Below are 24,083 nucleotides of genomic sequence, written 5' to 3' on the forward strand. Positions count from 1 at the left end.
CCTGACAATATGTCTGAAGTATGAGAGATGAAGTTTGGCCATCTTGGCCTCCAAGGAGCACTCTGGCTGCACTTCTTCCAACACAGATCTGTTGGTTCTATGGGCATCCCATGGCACTTTTTGTATAGAGATCAGAACTTGTTAAAACCCTATGACTCCAACTGCTGCTCCTGAACTCCTGGAAAATAAAGCCAAAAGACCAGTAGGGCTCTTCAGACTCACTGGGCTCTGAATTTGAAAGAAAAAGTATTTGGTGATGTCATGGATGCTTGTAAAATTTGATAAAAGGGGGTTAGTTCCATTTATAAAGATGCCAGTGAACCATGCACTGTGGACTACAAATGCGGTTGGTCACAGAAAATCTATTTTTTGATGTTAGCTCTGGGCATGCTCAACCCAAGACAAAATGATAATGTTAGGGATTTTTTCCCCCAGGTACCCTAAAATCATTTCCAACTCATGGTGACCCGTGTGTGTCAGTATAGCTGTGCTTCATAGGGTTTTCAGCAGCTGAATTTTTGAAAATAGATTGCCAGGATTTTCTTCCAGGGTACCTCTGGCTGGACTAAAACCTGCAACCTTTTGTTTAGTAGCCTGGTGCATTAACCATTTATACCACCCAGAGATCCCTATTTGTAGTAATTCCGGAGATAATACTTGAATTTAAAATCCCTGGCAATTATGCTCTGGTTTTAAAGCTGAGCTATAAAAGTCAGCCCTCTAGAGAACTGCATGAAACTCCCAATTCTAGTTTAAGATGGGCCAGATTTGAGAAAGACAGAGACCTAGGGAATGAGGGTATCCCCCAGTATACTGCCCTAAAAAATATGGTGGTCCTGGGTGAGCCAAAGGGAGGGGTCCTAAGCCATCATCACAGATGTTTGTGAAGAGACCCTATCAATGCTAAATTTCGGGTATCCAGTAAACGTTCTCTGTCTCTGAGGCTTATGCACAATAGTAAATAGATTTAAGAGGCTGCCTTGATACACAAAGTTTAAGATGCTAGTGCATTTAGGGCTCTGAGATGAAGGTACTGATTTAATACGATGGATATTAGAGAATGGAGTAAGTAGAGCTTTACCCATCAGAGGGACACAGAGTTAGTAATTTAAGTTGTTTTGTTTTGAGCCAAGCATTCTTTTAGACATGGGCAACTTTAATCTCTACACTTTTTAAAAATGAACTTTGTTAAACTGGGAAAGAAAGTGAGAATAGGTTTTGGGTTTTTTTCATTTTGCACAAACTGGAGAGTATTGGAATAGTTAAAATCTGAGCAACTCTGGATTGTTTCTGTCTTCCTAGGTCCTCAGATAATATAAGGAGGATGCATAGGTGATATTCATAGTGTATAACTTACAAAAAGTAACCTGATACATTGTTGCAAAGTGCCCTGGAATCCACTACCATTAATAGCAACCTTGCATAGGGTTTCTGAGGAGCAACTAGTGGATTTGAACTGCCAATCTTATGGTTCTCAGTCTAGTGATATTCCCTTAGTGTGCCACCTTTTGGGCTTTGGTGACTGTAAACCACCATCCCCGTAATAGCTGGCATACAAAAATTATTGTAATGGTAGCTATTATTATTTATACGTGGGTAGATGTCTATGTTCCTATTTCTTTCCCACCTTGTTACCTTAAAAAATATTGATACCCACTTTTATAGAAAAGTCTTTTAAAGTTATTTCAAGTATAGGTTCTCATTATTAAACTCTAAACTGTATAGTCTATTAAATAGAAGAATTTATGATCAGTAGTTGAAAGGGAGTAATTTCGTTTTATAGTGCCTTGAAAAACAGAACATCTTTGCAAAGAAATAGATTATCATATTATGTCACAGCTACCAAACTGACTTGTTAATAACAGCATTACTGAAAACGGAACTATTCATAGTTCTGAACAAAAGACTATTGTTGCAAGCTAATGTAAGTGAATCTCTTAGTTGTTGGTGTCACTTTTGTTTTCTCTTTAACTACTTTCAGTAGCTGTGTTGATTGAGGGACTAAAGTTAAGACAGTGGGACTAACCACATATGAGCTGTAACTTTGGTGGTCACAGACAGCCCCCTCACCATCTCAGAACAGAGGTTATGATTAAGGTGTACATTGGACAAGTGTTAAGACAGTGCCTATAAATTCATTACCTAGACAACCATTTTCCAAAGCAATTCAGCAATCTTGTAATGCTCAAGTTGACTGTTCCCTGTGGACTGAAAATTGCATTTTAAGGTAGATGTCACAAAGATGCTTACTATAGCTTTGTAACAATGAAGAAAAGTAACAGAATCTGCCAGCTGGAGAATGGATATAATCAATGGTAAAGTCATATGATGGACTACTATGTAGTAGTTGAACAGAATAGATTAGATCAATATATCAGCAGGGGAAGCTTTCAAAAATATGTTGAATGAAAAACAGCAGTGAAGCTGCAAGCTAAGCCCTATAGCATTCAATAGACTCCTATGAACCCGGGTGGAGATCTGGTTGGGCTAGCAGTGTGTCAAGACCTGGGGACTCTTGGGCCCAGAGTCAATGACATAGCCACAGAGGACTAGAGTGGAGAGTGAAGCATCAAGCTGATAAGAAGAGAGGGCCTATGCATAAGAACACCCACACTTGCAGATAATACCCACTTGACCTGGCTTCAATGACTGGATGATCAGAGCTCAACTAGAAGATTAAAGAAGAGGGGGGGGAAATAGTAATCTATACAATTTGATGAACTTGACCTACACCTATGGATGCAGTAGCTCAAAAGAAGGAATAAATTTTTACAGCGAGGAGCATTCCCACCCCCTCCATATACAGAGTAGTCAGGGATGGGCTACTTGGACATTGGCTACCCAAAATGGGGGAGCTACAAAGGCAAAAAGTGACTGGCTTACAAGCTTTCAAGAGGGAGCCTAGATCCAGAAGGTGTGGAGGAAGGTAGAGTCTCCACTGAGTATATCCAGTCAGTCTGGAAGGGTCTAATGAAAGGAGATGGGGATAGGTCCCTTGTGGTACAATGGTGAATAATTGTTATTAGGACTGACTGCGAGGGTTGGAAATGTAAAAGTAGATGTTTTGTATCAAAAGGAGGGGAGTGATTGAATTTGCAGTCCAGGAGTGGAGGTCTCTTGAACCATCAAGCAGAGTACAAAACCTTACCCTGAGAAGCAGTGATGCCAGAGATGGAGGCAGAGACGATGACATGAAGAGATAGAGAGGCTGGGGACTCTAGACCCAGAGAGGGAGAGTGGTTGTGTGTTGATGACAGGGGGCAGGCTTGTGGGGTATACCCTTTGGTTGGTTGATGATGCATGGCAATGAAACGATGTACAATAGGATGAATGTAAAGCTAATGTTCCCCCATGTAAACGATCACATAATCCACAATAAAACATTTGAAAAAAAATACGTTGAATGAAAAAAATTACAGAAGATACAGAGTTTGTTATACTTAGGTAATTTTTCTTTTAAAGTTTTTTTTTTAAAAGTCCTCCGTTCCTGGACTGCAAAATCAACCACTCCCCTCCTTTTGTTACAAAACATCTACCTTTTACATTTGCAACTCTCACAGTCCAGTTCTGATAGCAATTATTCCCTATTGAACCACAAGAGTCAGTATCCCCATCTCCTTTAATCAGCCCCATCCAGCCAGGTTGGAAACCACTCAGTGGAGATTCGACCTTCCCCTGCACCCTCTGAAAATAGGGTCCCTCTTGAAAACTTGTAAACCAGTCACTTCTTGCCTTTGTTGTCCCGCCCCCCCCATTTTGGGTAACCAGTGTCTAAGTTGCCCATCCCTGTCAACCCTGTGTACTGAGGGGGTGGGAATGATCCTCACTGTAAAGATTTGTTCCCTCTTTTGAGCTACTACATCCATAAGTATAGGTCAAGTTCATCAGTTATAGCGGATTACTCTTTTTTGCCTCTTCTTTCTTCTTCTAGTTGAGTTCTGATCATCGGGCCATTGAAGCCTAGTCAAGTGTGTACTCTATGCAAGTATGGGTGTTCTTGTGCATCTCCCCTCACTTAATAGCAGCTGGACACTTCACACTCCACTCTATAATCTTCTGTGACCCTGTCCCTGTCTCTGGACCCAGGAGTCCCCAGGTCTTGCCATACTGCTCACCAACCAGGTCTCAACCCAGGTTGATAGGAGTCTATTGAATGTGGTTGGCCTTAGCTCACAACTTCATTGCTGTTTTTCCCCTACTTCCTCTTATCAGTGACCAACATGGTAACCAGCAAGACCACATGTCTGCTCGTGTATTCCCCTTGAGTCTCAGTCTTGGAAAGGGGTTTGCCCTGAGGGGACCCGACTGCTTGCCTTGATGACTCCCAGGAACACAACTTGCTTGTTCTTGTAGTAGTCAGTTAGACTGCCTTCATTGTTTTTGATGTTTCCTGCTGGTCTTTCTTTCAAGAAGTATCTTCTGTTCTTCTAGCTGCTCCAGACTAGTCTGCTTGTCCTTTCAAGTGGAGATTTCCCACCTCAGGAGATTCTCCATGGGGATCAGGAGTCCACCTATGGTCTTATGCAATGCAAGGCTCCACAGGAAGCCTCCTTCACTGGGCATATTGCAGCCCCATTTTAGGCATTCCAATAAGTTATAGGCTGAAGATGCACTTACAAGCTTTCTATGGTGATGTTTCTGGCTATTCCTTTCTCTCCCCTTCAAGTGTCTATTTTACAGTTGTAGGCAAGGGAAACCAAGATTCACAGTATAGCCAAGCATCTTAACATCATTTCCCTGCTTTTACCCATTCAAACCATGCCTCAATCCCTGTATCCCTGAATCTTGTTGTTCCAGAGTTGTACATACATAATTATTTAATATTTAGGTAATTTTAAAAACAAACTTCAAACATTATCATATATATTTTTATGGATATTCCTATTTGCATGGAAAGATTTTTAGATTTCATTTTCCTGTATAGGAACCAAATACAACAACACAGACAGTCACACATGATAATTAATATTCTAGTTTTGTTTGTTTTAAGGAGACGTATTCAATCCAAATAGATAAACATTGGGAATTCACATTTCTAATATATACATTGTATATTTTTTCCCCTAAATACCAACATTATCACTGATTAAAGTTCTATAATATATATAATTACCATAGTCTCAGGTCTTATTTCCTTTGCCTTAAAATAAGATCAGGTTCTCCATTTGTAAAATCATAAACTCATATTAAGAATTAATATCAAACTATGCCCTACCACCCCAATTTATTTCCTGTACATGAAGAAAAGGTAAAGTACCAAAAAAGCCAAATGTCTTTCCAAAGATCATAAAACATTACTGACAGTGAGTCTAAATATGAGTGTGTACCACTGTTTACTTATTTAGACTCATGTAGTATCAACAATTGTCTTTTTTCTGGTACAAGTTTTTAAAAATAGTAAGTTGACTAATTGTATTTTTACATTTCTGTGGCACTATGTGATACACCACGGGATGACACAATTTTATAGACTACATTACAAGTGCAGACTAGAAAATAAATACTCTTGGAAGCTGGTTTCATAGCATACTTTCTCAAAGTATTTTCAACTGGAGGGAAGAATACGTCTTCGGCTTCAGGAATAGTAATTCCATTCTTTATTCCTCAAATATCACGTAGTATCTTTTCTTTGTCTTTTCTCTGATTAAAAGAACACCTTTGAATGTTGTTGTTAAGTGCCGTTGAGTCATTTCTGACCCATAGCTACCCTGTATAGGGTTTCTGAGGAGCAGCTGGTGAGCTTGAACCACCAACCTTGTAGTTCAAACCGGCTTTGCAGTCTGACACATTAAGTCACAGCACCACACTAGGGCCCCCCTCCCTTTGAATAGTAATGTATAAATTAACAATAAGGTGCTAACCTTTTCTTGAAAAAAAGTATCACTTGCGTGAAGCCCCAACATTAATAAAAAGAAGACTAACCCTACAAGTATATTTGTAGCGTTGGGAATCCTGGCGTGGTGCTGCAGAATAAAGTACTGCAACTGCACGGTTAGTTTGAACTGCAAGGTGGTGGTTCAAACCCACCAACCACTCCTCAGAAACCCTATACAGAGGTCCCTGTGAGTCAGAACTGACTTGCTGACTCTACGGCACTTAGTAACAACAACAACAACACATTTCTCTAGAGACAGTTATCTTTCGACCATGCTACTATGTATTGTGTACTTGCTAATGAATTGTCCTTAGTTTTAACTGTAAAATATTGGTCAGATATTTTATTTCATTTGGGAGAATGAGAAAGAGAAGGAAGCAAATTGGTTTGGCCATGACTTCAATTATGTTCCTAAACCTTGGCCAGGAGTGGTAGGTAGTCTGGTAGCCATCCTGTTACCTCTTTATTCTACCTTTGTCAGTTTACCTATAAAGAGAGGCATGTGTGCATGTGTGCGTTTGATCTGTGCTCAGTTTCCTCACTTACTACATGTCTGAGCTTAAGACTCAGGTTCTCCATTTGTAAAATGAGGGCTATAATGGTACCTAACTCCAGAGGATTGTTATTAAGATTTAAAGTAAGATTTAAAGAGAGACTGCATAGCACATAATAAGTGCTCGGTTATAAATAGTAGATGGTATTATTATTGTTGTGTGTAATCACTCCTTCAAATATTTATTAAGCACATTCTAGGTGACAAGTATTCTCCTGTGCTCTGGGGATATGTGGTGTGTGTAATAAGATACACAAAGGCCAGTTCTCAAGGAGCTATCATTCTAGTCAGGTACGTAATAAATAGTAATCAGATTATTTTTGATAAAGCAGGAGAGGTTCCAGAGTGAATGTGGAGATGCATTTGTTTTAGGTTGGGTGGGCTGGCAGGCTCTCTCAGAGGAAGTGACATTGGAGCAGAGCCCTGAGGAAGAAAATCCCTATCTGGGGAACATAGGAATTCACATTTAAAGGCCCCAAGGAGAGAATTAGGGACAGCAGGAAGTTGGCAAATTGGGCAAAGGCCAGATCCAGTGGGGCCTTGACGATCCTGCTTAAAAGTTGGGATGTTATTCTAAGGGAAGTGGGAAGCCATTGATGAGTTGGCACAGAGGATGACATGAACTAATTTCTGCCTTTATGGTCTTTAAAATAATGACTGGATTGAAGAATTTATGATAACTGTAAACCTGGTCCTACTTTAGAAAGGCCCCATTTTACTTCATTTTCTGACTTTCAGAGAAATGAGTTGCTCTTCTTTACTTAATCATAATGATCTACACACCACCTCTGTTGATTTAATGTCCTCCACCAATCCAGGTATCAGATTTTTTTAAGCAACTTTAAAATTTCAGAAAGCCATAAAATCTAGAAGATAAGTGAAATTTAAGTAATAATAATAATAATAAACAATCTTTAATCTCAGTAAAAATATAATTACTAAAAGTTATATAATTACTGTCTAATAATATAAAAAATTATTACTCTTGTACTAGTTTTTGAATGCTTATTATCTATAAAGTGCTTACAAAGCATTGTGCTGAATGCTCCACATAAAAGACCTTATTTCATCCTTATAAGAGCCCCTTGTGAGTTAAACAAGCTTATCTCCAGTTCAGAGAATGAGAAGTGGTTAAATACGTTACGCAAGGTGATACAACTAATGAGTAGTTGAGGTGGGACTGAAATCTAAGCCAGTCAGACTCCAAAATCCCTGTTCTTGGCCACTACCCTAGAGTTAGATTGGCAAGTGTTGTATTCCTTTATGAAACCCAGTCTTGCCTCGTAGCTGTCTTCATTTCTGTTCTGAGTGGCCAATGTCTGTCCCAAGAATCCTCTTGTGTTTTCCTGGTAACAGCTCAATTCCTCTAAAATGCCATATTCTTCTAAATTACTTCCTTGCACCTGTGAGTAGCTAATTTAGCACATTAGGATGAAAGTAATGTGATTATAATAATTCACACTGAATGTAAGTGGTGGCATGAATGCCTCTAATGTTGACCGTGTATTATAAAGAGTGTTAATTCACAATTAAATGACCAGCTCCCGTTCTAAGGATAAAGTGTTGAACAAGACAGGTAGACAAATGGCTAGTCATCAACTCTAACCCATGAGTTGACGTTGCCAGAAAGCACCTTGATGGCTCTGTGGGTTAAGTGTTGGGCTGCTAACAAAAGATGTACGGTTCAAACCCACAAGCCTCTCCATAAGAGAAAGATGAGCCAGTTTTCCTTCAGTAAAGATTTACAAACTCAGAAACCCTCTGGGGCCGTTTTACTCTGCCCTGTCAGGTCACTACGAGTCAGAATTAATTCAGTGGGAGTAGGTGGAGGGTGGGTAGCCACTCTCTTCTTCCTTTCTGCTCTTCTTTCTTCTCTTCAGCTGTTAAATCCATTTGTACACGTTACTATCAGTGTTAACACTTCTGAAAGCAGTGCCATACAGTCTGACTGATGGGAAGAGACAAGTTCAGTGCATCTAAGATGTAGGTGGAAAACATGAGATCTTGATGAATATATATCTCTAGGGTTCTCTTGATATTATTCATCCATAATGCAAGCTTTCATCATACAGTGAGCCTCAATTAGCTTTTAGGATGGTGTCTGTAGAGAAGTCAAAACTGGAGGGAATGTGATGCTTAAAATAGCCTAGAGATTTAGGTGTGATTTTGTGCATCTAGGGCTTTTCTGATAAGTACGTTGTAAACTTAGAAAGAAAGCACACCAAGACAATTATTATTTTTTAACACAGAAACCTAAGGATTTCATTGTTCTGTACTGTTTTACTTCAGGATTTCTGCTGATAACTGAAATATACTTTATTGCACAGAAAAGATTATTTCACAGGGAGCCAGTTTATGCTCAATTTCCTAATTAGGCTAAATCATTGGCTAGTCATTTCATTTCCAATTTCTAACTCACCAAAAGGGGAAACAAATAGAAATAAAATTATTGTAGGCATTACAGCCTCTACAACTTTCTTAGATATTTTCATTGTTACAACACTTTGCGGAACAGTTAAGTTTTATTTTGTTCATTTGACATTAACTAGATGTGAGCCTGACATTCTCCAGTGGTGGAAAGCCCAGGTTGATTCCTGGGGAACTAGACTGGGTCACAGGAGAACCTGCAGCTAGGGTTCCTGAGGCCTCAGGGTAATTTTCTAATTTGACTGCTGCCAAAGATGGAGAAGCATGTCTGAACAGGCAATCGAAGCCCGAGGAGCCTGTGGCGGATGTAAAGGGCTAGAAGTCCCAAAGATTTCAGGAGTGGCTTACCATGAGTGGGATGACAGTAGGAGTGAACCCAGGCTTTCCTGATGTATGTACATGGATTGGAAAGGAACAGATTGATGGAATTTGTCCAAGATGCAACCTTTCAAGTGGTGGAGTGGGGATTTCAACCCAGGTTCTCAGTTTTATAAATCCCATCAGACATCAAAGTATCATCAAAGTAGATGAACAGCTGTTTGTAGGTGTCGACAAGTCAGAGTCAACTCATAAGTATCTCATGTGACAGAGTAGAACTGCCTACCCCATAGCATTTTCTTGACTATATTTTTTATGATGTTGTATATTATTACTATTAATTAAGGTATTCCAAATTCTATTAGTGACATTATATAAATCTAGTTTAAGTACAGAATATGAAAATAAGTCTCTCTGAAACAAGATTTTAAAGTAGTCATTAATTTTTTGATACTTTTTATTATTGTGAATTTAGTGAAGGTTTACAGAGTACATGATCAGTTTTATATTCAACAAACCATACACTTTGTTTCATCTCAGTCACTGTGGGTCTTTCCATGTAACTTCACTTAGACCACTTCCTCCTTTTGTTTTTATTTCCATTCCTCCTCCTTTCCTGTTCCTTCTGAGCTTTGTCCCTGGGTCAGTGCTGTCCTTTTGGTCTTGTGTGGTATATGTATCTCACTAGTGTTGCCCCTCCATAGACTTATTTATTGCTTAGTTAAAATTTTAACCATAGTCTTGGAGTTGTACCAGTTACAATCTGACCAGTAACGCTGATCTTTTTTTATGGTTGTATGTTTTGTCACACATTTTCTCCCACTCTATCCAGGACATTTTATCTAGCAATGCTTTGTTCTGTTGTGCATAGGGTCGCTATGAGTTGGAACCAACTCAATGGCACCTAACTGATATCAACATCAGGGATTTTATAATGTGATCCCATTTAGAGCAGTTGGTAGTGGTAGCCAGGTACCATCTAGATCTTTTGGTCTCAGGGTCTTAGAGACTGATGTCCTTGTGGTCCATTGAACTGGTGGTTGTCAATTTTCATCACTCTTCTTTCTTATGGACAGGGAGAGACCAATAGTTGCACCTTAGATGGTGACTCACCAAAGTAGAATGTCTACATGTAGACTGTTTTGCCAATGGTAGTGACTCATTATTATTATTAATAATTTTCTTAAAAGGAGTACATTAAAAATTTCCCAGGAGTCTTATGATGGGGCACAGGGGAGGCTCTGACTCAGCCAGAACTTGAAGAGTCTTGGTTCTGCAGTTTGTTCAGCTGCATAATCCTGTTAACTTGGTTAAACTTTCAGGGTCTTGATTTTCTCTGCTTCAAATTGGATTAATAATATTTGCCCTTTCCATTCTAGACGCTTGTTGGCAGGAATAAATGAGATACTAAATAGAAAAAAAAAAAAAAAAAATGCCAGAAAGTTAGAGGGGCCTGCAATAAGCCAAGTTTACACAAAGGGAGATAAATAGTTACTGGATCAAAATCTCTTCAGTTACATTTCAGTTTTAAAAAGTACTAGAGAAAAAATTCTAATTCACTGAAGTTTACTAGTTGAGAGATTTGGGTAGGAGTTCATTATAAGCTTATGAACACTTTTTTCCTTTCTCACAAAATCTGTAACTGAACTTTCACTTCAGACACAGAAAGTGTTTAGATTTATGAGACGGGATCACATTGAGTTAAGTTTGAAAGAAGGTGAAAAGTCAAGAGTCCACGAAGGTGGTGAAGGGGGTGGGGTGACGGGAGAGGCACTCAAACCAGTGCTGCCCCCGGTGTGGTTAAGGCTTCACAGCATCAAAGGAGTGGGAAAGATCAGGGCTGCTTTCCACATTCTCCTGGAGTGACCTAACTCCAGGAACTTCCCAGGTTCATCTAGAGATCTACAGGTTGGTGGACCTTTTGCCTGTCTCTGGGGGCCCACCAGACTCTTTAAAATGGAGACTTCAAACACCCTGCCTTTGCCATTCTCCCTGTGACCTGAACCCATGGCTCTCCCCACATGATCTTGTTTGTTGTGTGTATTTCAAAGTCTGCCTGGCTGGTGCAGGACAGGTCCAGCCTGGGTGTGGGAGGCAGGAATCATGGCTCACCTTGAGTCCTGGCTAAGCATTGATACCCGCAACTGCCTCAGGAGAAAAAGTCGTTTGGCCATTTTATCTCATAACACTGAATTTTACTTCCGAGTAAGCTTTTCTTCTGTGATCAGGATATTGGATAGCTGTGGAGTGGCATTTGCTTTTCTCTTTTCCTCTTATCCCTTTCCTTCTAATAATTCATCGGTGTTTAAAATGTTAACTGTCTTCTAAAGCCAACTCAAATATATACCCAGATTCCTTAATCCAATTCCAAAGCAGAACCCCACTAACACTGTCAGTCCCTGCCATCTCTGATTCCATTTAGAGGTGTTCTTTCAAGCCCTTGTTTATATTTGACTTTAGCTTGGAACCTGGCTGTAGGCGCATAACCCAATGTTCACACAAAAAGAACACTGTTCTTTACACTCTAGGTAGAGACCTAGACCTTGTACTGACCAACCCACTTTGTGGTCTGTTTCACCTGTCTGGGTCTCAGGGTTTTTCTTTGTCTCTATAAATATAATGAGTTCTAACCCATAGTGACCCTGTACAGGGTTTCTCAGGAGTGGCTGGTGGGTATGAACCACCAACCTTGTGGTTAGAAATCCAGTGCTTATCCTACAGTGCCATAGGGGATGTGACTTATGATAGTAGCTTTTGGGATCTGTGGAGACAATTGTCTTTTTTAAAACCAGTTGACCTGACTGGCAGTTGGAACCCTAAATCTTAGAGATACCCTATGGACCGGCATAGACCAAACTATGAAAAACCTGACTGCTCTGCTGAAATAGCAGTATTTCATTGGTAGCTTATGTGTTTGTACAGTGCTTCATCATTTTTTCTTCACATGCCTATTTGACCTTGTCAAAAACCCTATAGAGTAACCATGATGGTATGGCTATCCCCAAAGAGAGAAAAACACAAAATAAAACAAAACACTGCCACTGAAGCGTATTCTGACTCATAGGGATGCCACATAGGGTTTCTGAGGCTATAAATCTCAGAAGCAGAAAGCCTCATTTTTCTCTCATGGAGAAGCCTGCGGGTTTGATATTGCAGTTGGCAACCCAATGCATATCATACAGCAGAAAAACTCACTTCAAGTATGCCTGTGCTGCGAATTCCATCATCTCAGCAAAGGTACACCATATGCCCCACCTGCTGACCATGCGAAATTTTATTAATTGGCACTGTCTGTAAAAGTGTTTCCTTTTACGTTAACCACTGGAAAAGTAAATAGCATCCCCTAGATAACGTAATTGAGTAAACATAGTTACAATGGGTTGTGCAAAATGCTAACAGTCCTCTTCTAATGATATAGTATCTACAGATACTGACTTTTGGACCCTGGGAAACTGCCTCTAGGACCACATGCTCTTTTTTGTCATTCTTTACTAAATCTTGCTTTATGTGGAGGTGGTTTCAGATTGTCTCCTTGATTAATGATCTGTTAATACAACCATCCTCAATGTTGAGTTCTATAGGTGAGGAATTAAATACCATTTTAAATTCTTAATTCCAGTCTGTTGTTGTTGTTGTTAAATATCATCGAGTCGAATAGACTCATAGCAACCCTGTATATACTGTTTCTGTGGAGCTGTGGGTGGGTTTGAATCCCTGACCTTGAGGTTTAAGCCACCATTTTCGTCTAGAGCTTTATCCTATAGCGCTGAACCAGGATTTCTATTCTGTCTACTTCTCTATATTGTTGTGGAGTCGGTTCCAACTCATAGTGACCCTGTACAGGGTTTCCGAGGCTGTAAGTCTTTATGGGAGCTATCTTTCTCCCGCAGAACAGCTGATAGTTTCGAACTGCTGATCTTGAGGTTAGCAGCCCAATTCGTAACCACTACGCTACCAGAGCTCCTTCTTCTCTATATTAGGTTATAGTATTTTCTAAATAATTCAGATCTGCATGTTAGGATATATTTTAAGGTTTTCAGCTCTAGATTACAAACGTTCATAACATGAGCATACAGTTAAACTTAGTGGAAGTGTTTCATAGTTAGTTGACTAAAATGTTTTTTTTTTTAATTTGGATTTTAAATGGTGTTTTTATTTTCCTCATTATTCCTTCCCCACTATGTATATTCTCTATGGTTTTTTTTTAAAGCTTTATGAAAATTCACCAGTTTCTGTTTACCGTTTTATTTCCTAAAGAATTTCTTAAGACACTGCACTATCTTTATATCCAGACCTACTTTTTTTTTTTTTTTCTAACTTTTTATTGTGAATTGAGTGATAGTTTACATGGGAGAACATCAATTTTACACTCATTATTTCATTGCAATGATTATAATCTCCTCTGTTCATTATCATTCAACAGTATTAACTTCCATTCCCTCTATTTTTGTTTATTTTTTGTGGTGGGGATATACACTAAAACACTCAGAAATATATAATCATTTAAACAACCAAAGGATACATTCTGAAAGCCTGCCTCCTGCCACTAGCACACAGCTTCTCTCTTTCCATGAGTCTAGAGTCCTCAGCTGCTCCCTCTCTCTGCCTCCATCTCTGGTGTCACTGCTTCTTTGGATATGGTCCCACATTGTGCTCATGCTCTTCTTCCTTTATGGTCCTAGGGTCCTCTGTTCCTGGATTGTAAGGTTAACTACTCCCCACTTCTTGTTGCAGAACTTCTATCTTTGCTGTTGTGACAATCACAATTAGTCATGATAACAGTTATTCACTCTTGAATCACAAGAATCTTATCCCGATCTCCTTTCACCAGACCCATCTAGACAAGATGAAAACTATTCAGTGGGGATTCTACATTCCCCCGTACACTCTAAAACTAAATTCCCTCTTGAAAACTTGTAAGCCAGTCACTTTGTGTCTTTCTAGCAACCCAGTGTCTAAATTGTACCAGGAATTGATGGAATAAAAATTGAAATCTTTCAAGAAAGTGAGGCATCACAAGAGGCACTCACTCATCTCTGCCAAGAAATTTGGAAGACAACTATCTGGCCGACTGATTGGAAGAGATCAATATTTGTGCCCATTCCAAAGAGAGGTGACCCAATGGAGTGTGGAAATCATTGGACAATATCTTTGACATACCATGCAAGTAAAGTTTTACTAAAGGTAATACAGAAATGGCTGCAAGCATACATTGACAGAGAACTCCCAGAGGTTCAAGCCGGATTCAGAAGAGGCCATGGAACGAGGAATATCATTGCTAATGTCCAATGGATCTTGGCTAAAAGCAGAGAATATCAGAAAGATGTTTACCTGTGCTTTATTGACTACGCAAAGGCTTTTGATTGTGTGGAACATGACAAACTATGGACAACATTGCGAAGTATGAGTATACCGGAACACTTAATTGTGCTCATGAGGAATCTGTACCTGGTAGTTGTTCGAACAGAACATGGGAAGACTGAATGGTTTAAAATTAAGAAAGGTGTGTGATAGGGTTGTATTCTTTTACCATACTTATTCAACCTGTATGCAGAGCAAATCATCTGAGAAGCTGGGTTATATGAAGAAAAACGTGGCATCAGGATTGGAGGAAGACTCATTTAACAACCTCGATATGCAGATGATACAACCTTGCTTGCTGAAAGTGAAGAGAACTTAAAATATTTACTGATGAAGATCAAAGAGTACAGCCTTTGGATTGCATCCAAATGTAAAGAAAACAAAAATCCTCACCACTGGACCAATAAACAATATTCTTATCAATGGAGAAAAGATTGAAGTTGTCAAGGACTTCATTCTTCTTGGATCAACTATATCAACACTCATGAAAGCAGCAGTCAAGAAATCAAACAATGTATTGCATTAGGCAAATCTGCTGCACAAGGCCTTTTTAAAGTATTGAAGAGCAAAGATGTCAGCTTGAGGACTAAGGTAGTCCTGATCCAAGCCATGGTATTTTCAATAACCTTATATGCATGCAAAACCTGGACAGTGAATAAGGAAGACTATAGAAGAATTGATGCTTTTGAATTATGGTGTTTGAGGAGAATATTGAAAGTGCCGTGGGCTGCCAAAAGAACCAACAGATCTGTGTTGGAAAAAGTGCAGTCAGAGTGCTCCTTGGAGGCCAGGATGGCCAAACTTCATCTCTCATACTTTGGACATATTGTCAGGAGGGACCAGTTTCTGGAGAAGAATATCATGTTTGGTAGGGTGGAGGGTCAGAGAAAAAGAGGAAGACTCCCAGTGAGATGGATTGGCAAAGTGGCAGCCTCAGTGGGCTCAAGCGTGGTTACCATTGTGAGGTTGGCCCAGGATCGGGCAGTGTTTCTTTCTGTTGTACATAGGGTCGCTATGAGTTGGTACTGACTCGATGGCACCTAACAACAACAACATCAACCCTGTATACAGAAGGTATAGGATTGATACTAGATGTGAACACTCCTTCCTTCACAGGTGGTATTTCAATCTACTACATCCATAAGTGTAGGTCAAATTCATCAAATACAATTTGATACAATCAGAACTTGACTAGAGGAAGATAATTTTATTTTTTTAATCTTCCTCTAGTTGAGTTCTGATCATCAAGCCATTGAAGTTAGGTTGGATGGGTACTAACTGCAGGTTTGGAAGTTCTTGTGTATCTATCTACTATCACTTTGTATCAGCTGGATGCTTCATTCTCAGCGCTAGTCTTCTGTGTCTATGTCCTTGCCCATGGGCTCAGGTGTCCCCAGCCTAAGGTTTTGCTGTTCCCTTTTTCCCAGTGACTTCTAGAACATTTTATCTCTTTATTATAATCCTTTTATCTTTCCTCTCCTTTTTTCAGCTCCTTTCTTTTTTATCTTAGTGATCTCATAAAATGTTGTTTCCCTTCTTCTACTCACCAGTAGACCAATGTGGTGGCCAGCAATCTTGCATGCCTACTCATGTGTTTCCTTTGAGTTTCAGTCTTGGAGAGGGGGGTTTTCCCTAAAGGGACTTGATTGCTTGCCTTGGTGGTCCCGGTGAACAACTTGCTTGTTCTTTTAGTAGCCAGTCAGACTTGCCATTTTTGTTTTGGATTTTTCCTGCTGGTCTTTCTTTCAAGAAGTGTCTTCTGTTCCTCTAGCTGCTCCAGGCTGGTCTGTTTGTCCTGTCAAGTCGAAGTATCCCACCTCAGAAAGTTCTGGATAGAGCTCCATATTCCACCTAAGGTCCTATATGCTACAAAGGCTCCGCAAGAAGCCTATTTCACTGGGCAAATTCTAAAACCCCTTTTAGGTATTCCAATCAATTATAGGCTGACGACGGGCTTACAAGCTTTCTGTACTCATGTTTCCTGATATTCCTTTCTATCCCACTCAAGTGTTTATTTTACAATAGTAGGCTTATGAATGGGAAAACAATATTTATAAGAGAGTAAAGCATCTTAACATTATTTCCCCTCTTCAGACTATGCCTTGATCCCTGTATCTCAGAGCCCTGTTGTTCCAAGGTTGAGCATGCATCACTATTTACCTGTGTCCAATTTAGCCCATTCAAACCTGCCCGCATGTTCCTCTATCTACCTCGTTCTTCCATTCCCCTCCCCCTTCTTGTGTATTGCCTTCCCCAAACCTGAACTATGATGTATCCAGACCTACTTTTGGAACTAATTTTCTGCTTCTTCAATACACAAATGCCATTGTGTTCTTGTAGTAAAATGGAATTCTCAATGAACTGGAGTACCCAGGATGCATATGTTCTATGCAGATTTTTTTTTTCTGATTAACTGAGAGTCAGCAATAAAACCTTTCTTTATTTAAACTTTAGTTGAATGTCTATTGAAAATATAAGTCCGACTCTGTAAATTAGGAATGATAAGTTTTGTGAAGATCTTGAAATGTCCCTTGTTTATTTAGAACCACTGTTTGCATGTAAGGGCTTAGAGAATTTATAGAGCCCTTTGTCACTGAATTCCACATGTAGAAGCAATTGAATTGCTATATGCTTCACTGTGTATGTTCTCAGCAACAACAACAAAATAAATAAAAATTAAAAAAAATTTTTTTAAAGGAATTATTATAACTTTGTAGTTGTAAATAACCTGGAAAGTCAGGAAAGTTTCAGTTTTGTTTCCCTAAATCATTGGTTGAAATTTGCTTAGCCTTTGCTTGACTGCCTCCAGTGATGTGGAACTTTATATCTTACAAAGTAACTAAGATCTTATGTCACTTAGGACACCTTCAGTTGAGATGGCAGAAAACGTTTCCCAAAGTGGCTTAGACAAAAGAGGATATACATTATATAATGTACACTGTCTAATGTGTGGCGCTGTGGGTTATGCAAAGTCTGCTTGAACTGCAGGGTCGGCAGTTCCTAGGAAACCATATACAGGGTCACTGTGAGTTGTAACCGACTCAACAGCACTTAACAATAACAACAACAACAATAAACTAAAAAGTCTAGGAACTGACCTTAGGTGTAGCTTTAACCAAGTCTCAATATTAGAACCCAGGTCTCTCTATTAGCTAAGTCTCCTGTGGGGTAGGCTTCATTGCCAGGCCTATTCTGGAAGTCCCAGGTAGCGCCAGCCTCAAGCATTTCAGATTCAAGTTCAACTGAACAGGGAAAATTCTGGTTTCCCTTAGCTTATGCTTAGCAGCAAAAGACAGTATTGCCTTTTGCCAGTGACTATCTCCAGGTCAATGAACCATGGTGGCACAGTGGGTTAAGTGTTAGGTTGCTAACCATGAGGTCAGCTGTTCAAACTCACCATATGCTCCATGGAAGAAAGATGATGCTGTCTGCTCCTGTAAAAATTTATAGTCTCGCATACCCGATGAAACTGTTCTACTCTGCACTAGAGCGTCGCTATGACTTGGAATCGACTTGATGGCAGTGGATTTTTTCTCTTTTTTTGATTCCCAGGTTTGACTTTGGCTAATGCAGAGTGAGCCCATCCCCTCTTAGTAGAAAAGCCCTTCACCTGTTTTAACGTCCAGCCTAATCTTTTGCTTTTCCCTTTCGTCCAGTGACTTCTGGAACATTTTATCTCTGTATTATAACCCTTTTATCTTTCCTCTCCTTTCTTTTTTATCTTAGTGATCTCATAAAATATTGTGCCCAGAATTGAACTCACTCTTGTAGTCTGGCCAGGGCCAAGAGCTTCCTTTTGATCTGCACATGATATTCCTTCAGCGTGAATTTTCATGAGCTTGTTTAGTTCAACTTACATTCAGCCAAAAAAAAAAAACAAAACCTTCGGGCCTTTTTAAAATTAATTTCTATGTTCAGTATCGGTGATTCTTATGTGGAAACTGTAGAGTCTTTATTGTATGTACACCTTAGAGTATATTTTGAAAAAACAGATTTTTAAACTACATCATGTTGTGAGGTCATTTAACTTTAAAATATAACAATAAAACAGCATATTCTATCCTCTAGAAGACTAGGTTCTGTTTTGTCTTGAACATCTTTAGTTTTTTCTACCTGAAGATAATAACAGAACTTAAGAAAAAAAGCAGAGACAAAAAACAATGTAGAGATATAAATATGGCCAGGAACCTGCAGATGGTGACAGTAATCCCATGTTTAGCTAAGCTTACAAACCAGGAAAGATTTGAAAGCAACATAACAAAGAGTGATTTAAGACCAGCAGAGTCTCAGACTTCACTTTGACCTTTTCTTTTTCCAGCAGAAACAATAGACGGAAATAAATGCGTCTGTGTAAATGTAGGTACAGAATAATTGTTTCTGCAGAAATAAATATTCTTTTTCCTTCATTCACTCTTTTGACCCATAACTTGATTCTTATTTTACATTCTACAAAGATGGGTCAGTGGCCAGCTACACCTGCTTGGTGATGGAAGTTTAGTGGCTTTCCAGGATCTCTATAGGTGATTCCTGCAGCAAAGTATTGGTCATGGGAATACCACTGCGCTGAACTTCATGGCTTGTGTGATAGTTCTCATGCCTCTGGTGAGATAGGCCTCTGGGTACCCAAGAATCCTGTTATCTGTTGGTACATGTGTCAAGGTTCTACTGCACAGTGTACAGGATGCCCCAAATAAGCTAACTGTATAACTCAGTGAGCTATTGCTTGTTCACATAAATGACTTAATAACTTATTTTGAACCATAACCTATTTAACTTTAGTCAAAATGTTGCCAAATATGAACATATTTTTAAAAAAATTGATTATCTTATTGCTAGGCCTCTTTTGGAGTCCTGGTGTGGTGCTGTAGAATAAACACTGTACCAAAAAATTGGCAGTTCAAACCCACCAGGTGCTCCTTGGAAACCCTATAGGGGGTCACTATTCTCTGAAACTAACTTGATGGCACTTAACAACAGGCCTCTTTTATAAGTAAATTCATTCTTTCACATACCCAACACTTATTCCTCTATCATAATTAGGTATCTTCACACACACACACACACACACACACACACACATATAGTTCTAATCTTGTTCACCACTGTATCCCTAGCACTTAGCATAGAGTGTGTTCAAAAGATCATTTGTTGAATGATGTTCTTTTTAAAGTATTAATTTTTTCCCCTCTAGCCCATGAGTATATTTATTGAGTATCTACTATGTGTTGCTTGTGCCAATATACTAGGATACAGTTCTCACCCTCCATGGAGCGTGCAGACAGTGGTGACAGCTGAGGTGAGTGTGAGGATACTGTGATTACATTTAAAGGAGACGGGCCTGGCCTGAGATGACACCAAATGAGACCTGAAGGAGGAGTAGGATATCACGACACATTCCCTGAAGAGTGGACTCAGGACACCCATGGATTTTAGAGACTTACCCAGTTCTTTTCAACAGGGGTATTTATAAATGTGTGTTTGGGGGCTTTCTGTGGGCTTTCTTTGATGCTGGCAGCCTATGGAGTAAGAAGTGTTTAAAGGAGTTTCTGAATCTTTGGAATGAAGAATAATTTTCAAATTGGATCTAGATGGGAAAAGTTCACTCTTTGACTTTGATCCTGTAGTCTTCTATCTTTCAAACACCCCCTTTGTCTACAAACACATGAAGTTAACCTTTGTTCAGACTGTTCCCTCTGCCTGCAGTGCTCTTCCTGGCTTCTTTGTCAGCTTCTTCCACCCCAGCTGTCCCTAAACACCCCATGTTTAGCAAAAGACCTTTCTTTTGAGCTCTTTGTACATTTAAATTATTTGCGTTTATGTCTTTCTCTCCAGTAGATTGTAAGTTCCTTGAAGGCAGGAAGGATTTCTTCATATTCATTCCTCCCAAGTCCAGTAGAGTCTGTGGTATATATAGTGCTATCTCAGTAGATATTTATTGATCAGAACTATCAGAACTGACTTGATGACACCTAACAACAACAAAAAGAGAAATGCCTGGGTTGACTCTAAGCTGAATGGTTAAGTGCTTTACTGTAAGCTGAAAAGTTGGCAAACCCACCCAAAGGAATATTTGGGACATAGGCCTGACAATCTCCTTCCAAAAAGTTACAGCCTTGAAAACCTTACGGAGCAGGTCAGCTCTGTGCCTGTCGGGTTGTCATGTGCCAGAATTGATTCAGTGGCGACTGAAAACCCCCACAAAATGAAAACGGGACATCATGTTTAAGCTACGCTCTGTTACCAGTTACAGAATAACTACAGCTGTATCTCTTTGTTGAGTACCAGCCATCTAAAGTAAAGAGCACTAGCTTTATTCTAAGACAACCACCAATCACCTTAAACTTTCAATATGTGGATTATGGTTGTACAAGAAATTCCAGTGTCATAAGTACTTTTTCTCTGAGTGTTGTATTTTGCTCAAATACAGATCGGGAACTAGTGATTTGGCGTTTTCTAAGGTATAAGTGTCTTATGACAAATCAGTGGCGCCTTGTGAATTTATTTCACCTGTTTTTAAGTTACCACTGTTTCTTGCCTGGTTTTATTCTTACTGATTATTTGCACAATAGGAAAACATTGATGTTGCATCTGAGCTTGTTCAGTAAGTACCTGTATCTTGCTAAGAAGCATTTTTCAAACTCATCTTTTATTTCCGGACCTTGGTGCCCAAGAAAATTCTGGGCTTTCTATGCAGCATAAGTAAAAATTTGATTATCCAGAAAATGATCTAGTAAAACATGTTATAACTTCCTTTTTATTGTTAAGTGCTATCGAATTGGTTCCGACTCATAGTGATCCTATACAGGGTTTCTGAGGAGTGGCTGATGAGTTTGAATCACTGACCTTTTGGTTCAAACTGATCTTGTGGTTGAGTGCTTGTCCTACAGCACCACATCAGGATGCCTCCTTTTAATTACCAAATCCTTAATTTTATGAGAGTGATTACTATGGTAGCTTAAGTATCTCATTCTGATATTAAAGAGATTCTTAGGTTGTGAAATAGTTTTCAATGACTATTCACAAGTATACGTCTACTTTTTTGCCTTTTTGTAGATCAGTGCTGCATTTCTTTCTGCTCACAAGTTCACCCTTACTGCTTTCTTGAAGTTACTAGCTGCCTAAGAATGATTGATGAGGATGGAATACTGGTGCTCCGCTCTTGAAATTCTGGGATACACGTTTTGTCACAATACAAAGGGTGCTTGGGTACTTTTATTTAAAAATATTAATAAGCTTATTTTAGTTGAGTTGTAATCACACAACTCTGCAAAGTCGATGGTATTATTCAGCTTCACATATGAGGAAATGGAGGCTTAGGGAAATGAAGTAACTTGGCCTGGATACTACTACCTTCACTTGTTCTTTGGGGGGAACTGTTGGTCCTGAAGGATTATGATTATTATAAAGAAGTGAAGGCTGTGTCGAGTTCATAGCCACTAGGCTTGTTGGTGGCTAGCCAATATCTTGTTGCTGTAGTTGAGTTGATCGTCAATTTATGAAGATCCCATGCATAATGGAACAAAATGTCACCCTGGACCATTTTGATCCATAGAGTTTTCGTTGGCTGATTTTTCAGTAGTAGGACGTCAGGTATTTTTCATAGGCTCTAAGTCTGGAAGCTCCACTGAAATCCATTTTGCATCATAGCAACATTCAAACCTCCACTGACATATGGGTAGTAGTTGTGTAGGAGGTGCATTGGCTGGGAACAAACCCAGGTCTCCTGTATGGAAGACAAGAATTCTACCACAGAACCACCAATGCCTTATTCTGGGACCTAAGTGTCTTAAAAATTACAGACCCCAGTGATTGCATTCCACAAGGGTAGAGTTTTAAAGGTATAGTACATCTTACCTCTTAACTGGGCCAATTGACTGGGTTATTTCAGGACAGGAGTTTTAGTCTTTGGCCTGAATTGAATAATGGTTGCCTTGGTAACCCTGATTTAGAGATGAGCTCAAAAGAAAGGTTTGGATAGGACATCTGAAGGAAAAAAGGTGGATTACTGAATTTGTTTTATGATGTGATTATGGAAAAGTATTTCTAGGAAATGAACTATACCAGTGACTCTCCACCTTGGCTCAGTATCAGAATCAGAACCCAGGGCACTTTCAGAAGCATCATAATGCCTGGGTCCCGACCCTAGAGATCTTTATTTATTGAGATTAGCATGAATCTAGGCATTTGTACAGCCAAGGTTAAGAATTAGTGAGCTATGAAATGAAATGAAATGCTAATAGGATAAGTGTAAAACCAATGTGTTCTCCCATGCAAACTATCACTCAATTCATAACAAAAACTTAAAAAAAAAAAAAAAAAAAAAATGAGTTAAAGATGAAAGCGAATGAGTTGACCAGAAGTCTGCAAGTTAGCACATAGCCTGCTACCTGTTTTTGTGTCGCCCATGTGGCACCATAAGATAAACACTTGACTTTAAGGTCAACTTGAACTGCAAGGTCAGTGGTCCAAACTTGCCAGTTGCTCCTTGGAAACCTATACATGATCGCTATGAGTCAGAACCAACTTGATGGCATACAGCAACAACAACAAATGAGCTAAGAATGGTTCTTAAAAACAGTTTTAAATGGTTGAACAAATAGCAAAATAAAAAAAATATTTTGTAACACAATACAACTTTATGAAATTCAAATTTCAATGTCCATAATTTAATTGCTATTGGAACATAGCCTTGCTCATTTGTTTATGTATTATATGGCTACTTTCCAGATACAACAGCCAAGCTGAATAGCAAAAGGGATGGTCTGACCATGTGACTGCAAAGCCAGAACTATTTACTGTGTGACCCTTTAGTCAAAGTGTTTGTTGCTCCCTCCAGTAGGATACTTAGAAGTCATCCACAGAGCTGATCTGAAGCTTAAGAAGGAGACCTAAGTTGTGGGTTTTGCATTTTAATTTTCAGGGTGTCTGTATATTTCTAGCAGAGAAGGGTTGATGGATCTGTATTGTTTGTTCAACAGTTCTTTTATCAAACAGGAACCAACCGTATGCCGTTTTTTTCTAAAAACCCACAAGCACAAAGGACATAATGTCCACAAAATAAGATGACCCAGACTTTAAAAAACTACTTTACTGAGGCTATCCTAAATCTTCCCTCATACCTCTTTCCTAGCTCCTCATTTTCACCCCATTCCTCTGTTCCATATTTTCAGTGAATGCCAGCTGTATGCCTGAGAGCATTTCCTTTCTTTCATTTAATGTTGGAAGAAATTAAACAGTGCTTACAGGAATGATTTTAATATAAAAAGATATTTGAGAAAGGTTAGGAAAATTCTACTGATTGTCGTATCATTTATTGTTTTAACCTCTAGTTTTCGTCCACCTGATCTTAGAAAACAAGAGAAGTATTAAGGTTAGGGACATTAACAGAAAATGGTGAGTGACTGGGAGAGAGAATTTCTTGCCATCAGGAATTTTTTTTTGATATGGAGAAGCAGCCACCATTTGCTTCCAAACCGGCCTAGCCAGTCCAGAGTGAGATAGTAACCTTATGCCTGGGTACACTACTTTCAATCTTTGTTTCTTTTGTTC

At 39.2% G+C, this 24,083-nt stretch overlaps 1 protein-coding gene across 1 annotated transcript in view; it reads left to right on the forward strand.

Moving 5' to 3' along the window:
* Nucleotides 1-24,083, forward strand: part of MFSD6 (major facilitator superfamily domain containing 6) — a 91,364-nt gene that overhangs the window by 14,683 nt on the left and 52,598 nt on the right. The gene's annotated exons all lie outside the window — the stretch shown is intronic.

This window comes from Chrysochloris asiatica, unplaced genomic scaffold, assembly GCF_000296735.1.
Source record: "Chrysochloris asiatica unplaced genomic scaffold, ChrAsi1.0 scaffold00059, whole genome shotgun sequence".
Taxonomy (NCBI): Eukaryota; Metazoa; Chordata; class Mammalia; order Afrosoricida; family Chrysochloridae; genus Chrysochloris; species Chrysochloris asiatica.